This window comes from Pinus tabuliformis, chromosome X (genome assembly GCF_031772625.1).
Source record: "Pinus tabuliformis cultivar Carrire ecotype Pingquan chromosome X, CPIR1, whole genome shotgun sequence".
Taxonomy (NCBI): Eukaryota; Viridiplantae; Streptophyta; class Pinopsida; order Pinales; family Pinaceae; genus Pinus; species Pinus tabuliformis.
This window is the reverse complement of record NC_142308.1, coordinates 1,356,155,083-1,356,164,720: the sequence shown is the minus strand read 5'-3', so window position 1 is coordinate 1,356,164,720 and position 9,638 is coordinate 1,356,155,083. Positions and strand designations below refer to the sequence as shown.

Genomic DNA, 9,638 nt, shown 5'->3' with positions numbered 1-9,638 from the left:
CATTCACCATACTGTATGTTTTTTCGAATGTTAATCCTGCAATGAGAGGCTTTAACCAACATGTAACTATGATCCATTAATGAGATGATAAACCATAAAACATAATGGGTTGAGAGGTAATGGAGGGCTTTAACCAAGTTGATTACTGGGGTTTGGAAATCCTTTCAGGCTCGACCATGGACAAAATAACTGCAAAATTAAAGGCCTTTAAGAGTCAGTTTCGCATATGGGAGCGCAAGAAAAAGACCGAGTTATTTCAGGAGCTAAAGTCTATGGTTGAGGAAATTCGGATGATTGGTGAGAGTTTGACTATGGCGCCACCCACAACACACACTTTAGAGAGATTGAAATTATTGGAGGGGAGGAAAAAACACATTCTGCTGATACAAGAGAACACTTGGAAGCTTAAGAGTCGGGCGATCTGGATCCATGCGAGGATACATATTTCTCCCATCAATATGCCAGCCACAGGAAGAACACCAATGGCATCTGGGGCATTAAAGGGGAAGATGGGAACTATAAATATTCGGATGTCGAGATCTAGAAAGAAGTTGTATATTATTTTCAAAAACTTTTTTCGGTTAGAAGGGAAGTTCTTATTGAAAATAAACTTTGGGGTGTTGAGGAGTACCCGAGGATGTTCGATCAAGAGGAATTGCACTCTGTAGACATGTCTCAATTGAGGAGATTCACACAGTTTTGAAATCCTTTGCCATGGACAAATGCCTACCTAATGGTTGGACAATTGAAATCTTTTTGCATTTTTTTGAGTTGATGGGACCAGAATTATTAGATTTGGTTGAGGAATCCCGGAACAAGAGGTACATTTCCGGATCTATAAAGTCGACCTTCATTGCTCTTATACTGAAGGTTACCTCTCCGGTCACTTTTGTTGATTTCAGGTCGATCTCCTTATGCAACATTATATACAAAATTATTTCGAGGGACATAGTAGAATGGATCAAAGGAACTCTATCATCCCATATATCTAGTGAACAATTTGGTTTTCTTCATAATTGGTCAATTCACAATGCTATTGCTATTTCTCAGGAATGCATTCATACAATTCACACTAAAAAATTGGAAGCGGTGGTAATGAAGATTGACCTGCGAAGGGCATATGATTGTGTGGACTGGGCATTCCTTAGGTTTATTCTTCTGAAGGTTGGGCTGGAGATCTAGAATGTTGAATGGATTATGGCATGTGTTACTAATAAATGGCTTGTTGTTCTGGTTAATGGTTTACCCACTACTTTTTTAGAGTCGCATAGGGTCTTAGATAGGGATGCTCCTTATCACCACTCCTATTCATTCTTGTTATGGATGGCATCAACAGGAAGATAAACTTGGAAAAAAATATGGGAACGTTCAGGGGTCTGCAAATGGCTCCCGAGGTCAGTATAACACACCTTTTCTTTGTAGATGATATTCTTACATTTGGCATTATTTCAAGATCACAATGGGAGGCTATAAATTATATATTCCATCACTTTGGAGAGGATTGAGACCTCATTACAAATGGGCATAAGTCTATGCTCATTTTTTCATTTGGTCACATGGGTGAGATTCAACACATCACAAACATTTTTAGAGTGGGCATTAAGCGACTACAGGACGAATACATAGGATTCAGATTGAAGTCAATTGGATACCATTTCGAGGACTGGGCGTGGTTATTTTCCAAATTTGATAAAAAGCTCAAGGGATGGACACATCGTTGGCTCTCATTGGGTGGGAGATTCACCTTAATTCAATATGTATTACAACAACTTGCTACATATTGGATGCATGTCTTTGTCATCCCTACTCATATCTTAGCTAAGATCTGATCCATATTGGCACATTTCTTGTGGTCTAGTGTTGTTAAGGAACACAAGTACCATTTAATTGCATGGTCTGCCATATCAAAGCCCAAAGATCTAGGTGGATGGGGGATATTGAACACACAGGTCTTCGACAAGTATTTGTTAATAAAATCTCTCTGGCATGCTCTATTCGGTGAAGGCATTTGGGGACAAATCATTTCAGCTAAATACCATATGCACGGGCTGATTTTTTATTGGATCAAGATGGAAGAGATAGGGATCAGGAGGGGATTGTATGTATAATTGGGATTCTAAAAGGTGAAGACATGGTTCTTGTAGAGGTTGAAGTGGTCATTTGGAAATGGAAATTTGTTAGTTATTGGGTAGGAAAGGATAGTTGGCATTCTAGATTCAACAACCTTGATGACAGACACAATTAAGGCTCTATAATAGAAGAGAATATTAATGATGAATCAGGTTATCAATGGATGGAATGATGTCCATCCAATTTGGAAAATCGTGACACTTCTGGGATTGTCGAGACTGCACGCCTAGTTTTTGAACACCTATGTCACATCTCTGAAAAGCGTCGGCCTATGTCAGAATGAGAGAGGTGATTCCCTCACATGGGATGGGCCTCTTAGAAAAGGGATTTTCGTGGTCGCTGAAAATTATCTCCACTACATGCACTATACACAGGAGTCCACACTGACACAATGGTCTTTGGCTTTATGGAAAATGCATGTACCATTGAAAATTATACTTTTCAACTGGCTGGCATGGAAGAACTGTATATTAACTTGGGACAATCTCTACAGACAGGGTCTTTATGGCCCTGGGCTGTGTTCACTTTGTGGTGGTGATTTAGAAATTGTTATCCATCTTTTTCTCTTTTGCAGGTTTTCTCTCCGGGTATGGGCATATACACTTTCCTACTTCAAAATTGCCTTCAAAAGCTTCATGTCAATGGAACAAGCTCTTCGATGGGGTCTGGAGGGAAATGGTATAATCAGGTACATTCTAATATTTGTTATTTGGGAGATCTGGAAGGCTCGAAATCATCATATATTTAAGGGGCTTCAAAGTAATGCTTATAGGATATGTTCTAAGATTATTGCCTGGTTAGAATATATAGAACCACAGAAGAAGACCTCCAAGGACATGTTGGGGAGATATTTGTGCCCACAAATCATCCTACTGACTCGCTTTTTCAATGGAGCATCTCAAAAGGGGAGATGTGAATGTGGAGCTTGGATTTGCCTTTACTGAAATTTCTTATTACAAACTGTATTGGCTTGGGGGCATGGGCACAAACTCCAAGGCGAAGATGGTGGCATTATGGGGCCTTCTATGGTTTGCAAGAGAAAAACAAGTTCAAAACATTCATGTTTATGGAGACTCCATGGCTATCATTCAGGGCATCTTGGGCAACTCGGCATTCAATCCTCCTGATCTTAGAGGTTGGAGGGAGAGGGCTGTAACTCTTATACAATCCTTTCATAGCTTTGACACTCAGCACATCTTCCGAGAACTAAATGAAGCATTGGATTCTATGTCCAAAAGGGGATTGAATGATATGGAATGACATATTTATTATACTTTTGTTTTTGATGATGTTACAAGGGAAGTAGGATGCATCGATCTCCCATAGCTTTTGCAACAACTGGTTTAGTTCTATCATTGGCTATTGTTACAAAGATTTCACTTTATACTTTAGACTATATTATGTATGAATTTTGAATTTTAAAATTTTCCATGGATAAATAGGCTTGAAATATTCTAGTTTGTAGAAACAAAATGGTTTTTTATTTTGAACTGGAATTGTATCTAGAAACATGATAGATTTTGTTGATCAAACACTGGTTTTTTTAGACTTGATAAAATCCAGTTGTTTTTTCGTCTGACAAAAAAAGACTAACCAACATGTACATTTATGTTGTGACCAGAATGTAATTAAAATTAATATTAAGTTGATTGATATAATTAAATTAATATATTGTTTAGTTTTTAGAATATTACCATTAACATAATAATTGGAATTTTTAATTTTCTAATTCCGACACTAATAAAATATTAAAAATATGAAAACCTCTTAGAATAATGAACACTTTAGTTTGAATATAGTAATATAATAATGAATGGATTAATTTAAAAAATATTAAAACTATAATAATTGAGTTTAGAAAATTTATTATACTGTCGGTTTCTTCGAGTGCCAACGCTGATAAGATATAGGCAATACTAGGCTTTAACCAATATCCAATAATGAGATGATAAACCATAAAACATAAAATGGGTTGAGAGGCAATGTCCATTGTAACTACATAAAGGAGAGTTTTAAGAAAATATTTGAGACAATTTTTGGGTAAGTTGTCATAACTTGAGACAAAAAAAAACATGTGTATTTTCTTAAATATTGTCTTTAAGCGGGTGTCTCAAAAATTGTTGTCTTAAATATTATTATCTTAAAAATTATTGTCTTAAAGATTATTGTCTTAAAAAATCGTCTTTATAAAGACAATATATAACACAAGCATTATTGCCTCTTAGGAGACAATTTAATTTATGTCTCTCTTGAGATAATTTCATTTTTGTCTCTCTAGAGACAATGCTTGGGTTAGAGACAATATTTCTTTAATACTAAATATTGTCTCTCTAGAGACAATAATTTTTTTATTTAAAGATCCATTTTGTCTCTCTAGAGACAACATAAACGATGAATCCAGAAATATCTCACCATTGAAATAAATCGATATAAAAAACATCTAATTAAAAATAAACTACAAAACCGTTGATTAATTCATGTTAGTGCACAATGGAATCGAACTACCAACCTCCTGCTTATAAGGAAAACACTCTTCCATTGAGCTATCACACTATAAAGAATTACGTGAAGAGTTATGGAAATCCTGAAAACTACATTTATAGCCATTGATTTAATATTTGTGATCTCACACATGATCTATAATATTTATAAAAACTATAATCATGCAAATCATATTTTTAACTTACTAAAACTATCAATTTCCCCAAAAGGTGCAAAGAGAGGCAGATTATATCTCTAGCAAAAAAACTCAAAATCTTATATTAGTATACCTAGGAGACAACCCCAATCCCGAGGGAGAAAGAGACAAAGTAAACCTGTACAAACAAAACACAAATGCAATTATACAAAACATCAACATAACAAAGGCATCAATGTAATAATGTGAATTTCAATAAGTTATTTACCAATTGAACACGGAGCTTACCAACAAACTTGTGACCACCAAAATACTGGTGAATGTTACAAGATGTGACTCTTCTGCTAGGTGGCTATGGATGATGTCAGGATACACCAAGAAACCATCTTTAGCATTTCAATCTTCCAAATAATATTATAGAATCTAACGTATGTCAAATCCCATTTTCTAATAAGTTGATGAGAATCTGTTATCATTCTATTCATCATACTAGTAACAGAGAGATAGCATCATGAGATTTTGATTACTTTTAAATAAAAGGCAAGGCCAATCAGGAAAGGAAAAACAACCATCCCTGTAGAGGAGATGTGTTGAAATCATTAAAAATTTATGTGAGATATTTAAACCGAAAAACACTCGTCATATCATAACTAAAAAATTTGAATTGTTTGAGTTAAAAGATCCTCTTCTAAATAGGCTATTTACTCACCATAAGAAGGAGACGTCTACCAGGTTTTTCAATCAACATAGCACTGAAAACAGTCATAACAACTTATACATATACATAACCAGTACATAAACATTCCTGGTATGCATTGCAATTAGTAGGGCCCCAAGATAAGAAAGCAACCTGAACAACACCAAGTCCAAGGGTTGCAACATTACCAGATGAAATTCTTGTTTTAAATGATAAAACATTGAAATCAATACAGATTTTCTTAGCCAAGCATGTGAAATAAAATAATAATTAAAGCCAATAGAAGGGCCATAAAGATCACATGAGATCTGAGTCCTCAGTTAAAAATTAAAACCCTCTAATTATGAAAGGATATAAAGCTACAAAAAGGATTCCCTGTGTTTAACTCCAATCCAAATTAGAACTCCATGATGTGAATATGTTAGGAAACCAACTCACAAAAAGATAAAAAGATAGATCAACACCTTAGAATTCAGCATCTTTGAGGGGGCAACCTCCTTTACATTACACAAATGAACAATTCTTTGATAATTCAAATGACAAAACCTCCTTTCTATATATAGGAATCTGGGGGGACACAATATAACCAAGCCAACCTAACAATAATAATATAAAGGCACATAAATAACAATAGTGGGAATCTATGAGGCACAATAATAAAAATATGGGGACAACAGGGGCACAACAATAACAATAAGGGATACAATGACAATAGTAATGGGGGAATCACTAGTATTATAGGGATCTAACATGCCCCTCTCCTTAAAAAAAGTGTTGTCCTCAATGCTTGAGTAGTTCTGGGTGCTTTTTTATAAAATTCTTATCCTCCCATGTGGAATCTTCAATGGGCAAGTTCTTCCACTAGATGAGATACTTTGAAGTTGATCAATTTCATAGCTGTCGAGTTCTTGTTTCTTTGGCTACTTCATGTTCCAATATGATTTTTCCTTCCTCATCAAGTTCTGGCAATATTGTTTGAACTGGAATCTTGTCACCTATAACCTTCTTTAAGCATGAAACATGGAAAGCTGGGTGCACTCGAGAAGCTATAGGAAGTTCCAATTTGTATGTCATAGTACCTATCTTTTGCAACACCTTGTACGGACCATAATACCTTGGTGATAATTTATTATCCTTCTTAGCTTGCTTGAGGGACATTTGTTTATATGGTTGTAGCCGTAGGAATACCCAATCACCTATATCAAAACTTCTTTTGCTGCGATGTTGATATGCCTGCTGTTTCATTCTATTCTGTGCCAAGGTAAGGTTATCCTTTAAGAGTTGGAGAACTTGTTGCTGATGCTCGATGTGATCTTCCACGACTTGAACCTTCGAATTTTCTCTTAAATATGATGTGCTGGATGGTTGATGATATGCATAAAGTGCCATATATGGGGTCATTTTTGCTGCCGTATGGAAGGAAGTGTTATACCACCATTCAGCCAGAGGCAACCATTTGACCCATTATCTCTGTTTATCAGATACAAAGCAACGAAGATATACTTCCAAACATTTGTTTACTATCTCAACTTTCCCATCAGATTGAGGATGATAAGATGAGCTATGAACTAACTGAGTCCCAGGACAAGAAAATAATTTTTTCCAAAATTTCCAGTGAAAATGGGATCTCTGTCGCTTACAATAATCTTTGGGTTTCCATGTAGCTTTTGAATTGTTTCCATAAATGCAGTAGAAACTATACTCACTTTAAATGGATGAGATAATCCACAAAAGTGTGCATACTTGGTAAGTCTATCAACTACCACCATGATAACACTCTTTCCTTCGGACTTGGGTAAACCTGTGATAAAATCCATTGAAACCTCCTCCCAATGTTGGCTTGGAATGGATAAGGGCTGTAATAGTCCTGGGGTCTTAATTGTTTCAACTTTATTTTGTTGGAAAACCAAGCATTCCGCCACAAACTTTTGAATATTTGATTTAAGCCATCCCAAAAAAAATCCTTCTTAACTCTATGGTAGGTTTTTAGAAATCCTGAGTGCCCTCCTAAGGGAGAGGTGTGCAATTCCCTAAGAATCTTTTGTTTGAGTTGGGAATTCTTACATAGGTATAAAAAATCCTTGTACCATAACGAATCATTTTTCCAGCTAAATGTATCAGATGTACTGGGATCTTGTTGTATATTTTGAATAAGTGCCCACACTTCCTCATCATTCTTCCATTCGTCCCTTGCTTCATTTATCCAATCTGATTGGATAATAGAAATGGCACAAAGAAATGCTTCCACATCCTCATCCTTTCTTGAGAGTGCATCTGCCACAACATTTTGCTTCCCTTTTTGTAGATGATTTCAAAGTCATAGCCAAACATCTTTGTGACCCATTTTTGCTGCTCTTCTGAAGATAATCTTTGCTCCAAAAAGTATTTAAGACCATCATGATCTGTTTTTACCTTGAATTGTCTTCCCATTAGGTAGGGTCGCCATTTCTTAAGTGCATGTAGTATTGCCAGCATTTCCTTCTCATAAATAGCTTTGTGTAAATACTTTCCTTTTATTCGATGACTTTCGAAAGTAATGGGTCTTTGTTCTTGCATTAAAACAACACCAATTCCATTTCTTGAGGCATCACATTCCACAATAAAGGTTTTTGTGAAGTCCAGTGTAGCTAAGACAGGTGCTTGGCACATTGGCTCATTAAGATGTTCAAAGGCCTTCGTTCCTTCTAGACTCCATGAGAATGCATCTTTCTTCAATAATGTTGCTAGAGGTGCTACTATTCTCTGATAATTTTTAACAAACTTGAGATAATACCCTGTCAACTCACGAAATCCTCGCAGATGCTTTATGGATATGGGGATTTTCCATTCCCTAATGGTTTTAATTTTTCTAGGGTCTACCTTAACACCTTCATGAGATACAATATGACCCAAATATTCCACCTCTTGTACTCCAAAGAAACATTTGGACATTTTTGCATATAATTGTTTCTCCTCCAATAGTTTGAGTACCATGTCAACGTGTTGGACATGTTCCTTCCAAGACTTGTTGTAGATTAGTATATCATCAAAAAATACTAACAAAAATTTTATAACTAAGGGTTTGAGAATGGAATTCATCAAACCTTGAAATGTAGAAGGTGCATTAGTAAGGCCAAAAGGCATGACCAAAAATTCATAATGATCCTCATGAGTTCTAAATGTTTTTTTTGGAATGTCTTCAGTCTTCATTATGATTTGATGATATCCTGAAAGAAGATCCAACTTGGTGAAGTAAATTGATCCATGAAATTGATCCAATAATTCATCAATGATAGGAATGGTAAATTTGTCTTTAATAGAGAGCTTGTTGAGCTCCCTATAATCTAGACACATGCGCCATGATCCATCCTTCTTGTGAACCAATACTACTGGAGTAGAGAAAGAACTTTGACTAGATTGAATTATACCATCCTCTAGCATTTCTGCCACCATACGTTCAATTTCACTCTTCTGGACATAGGTATCTCTGTAAGGCCTGATGCTTGGAGGAACACTTCCTGGAATCAAATTAATAGCATGATCATGATCATGGATAGGTGGGAGGCCTTTGGGAGTCTTAAATACCTTGGAATGATTGTCCAAGACATTTTGGAGATCTACAAAAATGGATGATTTCGATGTGGGAACCTCTAGTGAGCATAATTGTGTAAGTATGCCTCTTTGTTCTTTCTTTAGAAGCTTTTTCATTCCATTAGAGCTTATTATCTTTCTCGATTTCCCTGCGATACCCCTTAATTCAATTTCCTTACCTTCTGAAGAGAATTTCATGAAAGGTTCTTGAAAATTAAAAGCTATTATACCCAAGGATTGTAGCCATTGGACTCCTAGTACAACATCAGCACCACCCATTGGAATGGAAAGCATTGGGCTATTCAATACAAATCCTCCCATGCATAGCTTGATATTATGGCACTTTCCTGAACAATTTATGGTTCCTCCACTTGCAACCATCACTTGACACTCTGGTGTTGGATATAGGAAGCAATTCAATTCCTTGGCTATCTTATAATGGATAAAATTATGGGTACTTCCCGAATCAATCAACACTATTACCTTTTTCTTCTTGATATGCCCTTCTATCTTGATAGTTTGAGGAGTGGTAATTCCAGCCAATGCATTACAAGATATGGTCAGATTCATTTCTTCTTTTTCTAGGGATTTTTCCTGGTGTAT

The 9,638-nt window shown here is 35.9% G+C and overlaps 1 pseudogene; it reads left to right on the top strand.

The window, feature by feature from the left end:
• Nucleotides 1-2,521: 2,521 nt before the first annotated feature.
• The window catches only part of LOC149145120 (ABC transporter G family member 35-like), a 90,776-nt pseudogene continuing 83,659 nt past the window's right edge, over nucleotides 2,522-9,638 (top strand).